Here is a 3,089-nt window from a genome sequence, read left to right as displayed (position 1 = left end):
CCTTGACTTTCTAAGCAGACGCTGACACAAGCAGATGCCCCTGTGTCTAAAAAGACCTGTGGTTTTCTGAGGCTGATGCTGCCTGTTTTCTGCTGACTCAGTGGCTCTGTGCCTTCATATTTTAGTCAGTGTTTACTTACATTAGAGGGAGACCCTGGGGGGTGCAAACTGTTAATGAGCTTACTGTTAACCAGAAGATTGGAAGTTCGAGTCCACCCAGACGTGCCTCGGAAGAAAGTCTTGGTGATGTACTTCCAAAAATCAGCCACTGAAAACCCTGTGGAGCACAGTTCTACCCTGACACACATGGGGTCACCGGGAGCTGGAGTCAACTCAGTGACATTGGAGGCTTTTTCTTTGGTTTCTCACCAGCCAGGACCTTTTACTAAGCCTTTAATAATACCAGCTTTGGCTTAGTCAGAGTTTCGAGGGCTATGGGGTTGGCACCACATTTGGGCTGGTCCCACAGCTGCCACCTAAAAAATCGTTCACATTGCCAAAGCCTCAGTCCTGTGTGCGTGCTGCAGTCGCCTTGCCAGGCTGGTTGTTAGCCTGTTCCCATAAAGATCACAGCCTTGGAAACCCTATGGGGGTTCGTTCTGCTCCGTCCTCTAGAGTTGGAATCAACTCTGTGGCAATGGGTTCGGTTTTTTATTTTTGTTTTATAAGAGCAGTGAACATCCTTCACGTAAAAAAAAAGTTGGGGCTCGGTGTAGATAGGTTTTATCGTATTTGGAGGCTGTATTGGGGGAAGGGACATCAAGGGGAGAGGCAAGCCTCATTTACCTGTCTGTGGAGTGCTCTTCTGGGGCTTTGAACTGGTCCGTTCTGGTTCTGACCCCTGCTGAGAATTTGCATTTCTATCCCTAACCAGCAGCATTAGCATTGCCTGGGAACTTGTTAGAAATGCACATTCTCAGCAGGGGTTCGAACTAGAAGGCACAAGTCTGAAAAAATAAAAAATATTCTTTCTTTTTTTTTTTTTTTGAAGCCCTGTTTTATTCTTCCCACCAAACCAAAAAAAAAAAAAAAAAAAAAAACCTGTTGCCGTGGAGTCGATTCTGGCTCATAGTGACCCTATAGGACAGAGCAGAGCCGCCCCATAGGGTTTCCAAGGAGTAGCTGGTGGATTCGAACTGCCAGACTTTTGGTTAGCAACCGAAATCGTAACCACTGTGCCACCAGGGCTCCTCTAGATTAAAAAAAAAAAAACTTTTAAAAGCCAGGACTTGAATGATTCTTTCTAACATAATCATGACAATCCGTTGTAAACTAATAGGCGAAAGCTAGATTCATTTTTAACAAAATAAGAGTAAAATAAAATACTTAGTGCTGTTAAATCAGTCTGGAAGTTTTGCCTAATGCATGAAACAAAAATTAAGAGATATAACTCTTGCACAGCAGGAAATATTAGTGTTATTTAGAAAATCTAAGAAAATAAACTGGAACTCTGAAAATTGGTTAGAGGTCAATAAACTGAGAGGCTGCAAAACAACAACAACAAAAAAAACCAAGTATATAAAAATCAGTAGTTCCCCTTCTTACCATCGACAAATAATTATAACATGAACATAAAAGGTCCACACAAAATAGTAGCAGAAACAAGATGCCTGGGGCTATCAACAAGGAATGTATGTGGTGAAAATAAAATGAAACTCTAAAACTCTGAGGAATGTAAATGAAAAGAGATACTTAAGATTTAGTATTTGGGAGGATGTCCACTTTTCTCAAAGTAATTTATAGATTTAATGTAATTCTAATAAAATTTCAACTTGTTTACAACTTGGAAACATCTGGTTTTCATTTGGAAGGGAAATAGGCAAGAATAACTAAAGCAATTTGTCAAAGAAGGGTAATGATAGGAACGGAGAGGAACTGTCCTAACAAATTGTAAAACCTATTATGAATCTGCAATGTTTAAAACAGTTTTGCTGGTGAAAGAATAGAAATAAAGGAGCCCAATAAAAGAGAATACGTACCAAAGAGTTGAATATGCAACGAATTGGTCATGACAGATCATTGAGAGGAAAGGATTATTCAATATTTGATGCTGAGACAATTATTTTTTTTATTTGAAGAAAAAAATCTATTTAAACTCTCGTCTCATCACAATGCATCTCAAGAAAACTAGATGTAAGAGACAAAAAAAAACAAACGCTAAACACTAGTAGAAAATATCTGTGAATATCTATGTCTGAATGGAGAAATACTTTTTAGTGTAAATAGTGATGGAAGGGATTGTAAAAGCAAAGACTGATGAATGTGATGACATAAGAAATTAAAAACTGTCAAAAACAACAAAAATGGAAATAAAAGGCATACATAAAACCGGAGGAAAAGTCTGTAACAAACATGACAGTCAAAAGGATAGTCAGACGATTTAGGATAAAGTGAGATGAAAATTTTTAGGTATGGGAAAATACACAACCTTACCAATAATCAAAACATACATATAGATAGTAACATGCTTTCAGCTGTTGAACCGACAAGGATCTGAACAGACACTGCGTGTCCTCTGACGTGATACGATAGGAAGAACGTGCACCACCTGTGAGTTACTCTTGCCAGAGAACTGAATTGGAATCTGATCAAGCTTTCGAATGATGGAGGAAGAAGACTTCAGAGACTTGTCATCCAAAAGCAATGTGTGGAACTTTCTTGGATCCTGGTTCAAACAAACCAACAAACTCATTCAAGAATCCATTAGGGAGATTTATACACTGATTGAACATCAAATTATATTAAGGAATTATTAATTTAAAAAAATTGCAGTTAGGGCTTTTTTTTTTAAGAGGCCCTATTAGGTCCTCACGTCTTAGAGAAATATGATGTCTGGGATTTCATTTCAAGCAATCCATTGGGACTCTTGCTTCCAGGTAGGGTGCCGTGGCCCATGGTATGCAAACGTTCCTACTATAACAACCAGAAAAAGGTGAATAAATCACAAAAACTTCATCAGTTTAGGGACACTGAAGAACTCTGAGAGCAATGAAGACTAGACAAGCTTCTCTCTTCCCAAGAGGAGTGAGCCCTTGAGATGGGAGTTGATCTCTAACAGCTGTTACCTTTCTTGGGAGTGTTTACCAATT

This window comes from Loxodonta africana, chromosome 1 (assembly GCF_030014295.1).
Source record: "Loxodonta africana isolate mLoxAfr1 chromosome 1, mLoxAfr1.hap2, whole genome shotgun sequence".
In the NCBI taxonomy this organism is placed as follows: domain Eukaryota; kingdom Metazoa; phylum Chordata; class Mammalia; order Proboscidea; family Elephantidae; genus Loxodonta; species Loxodonta africana.
Note: the sequence above shows the minus strand (reverse complement) of the source record.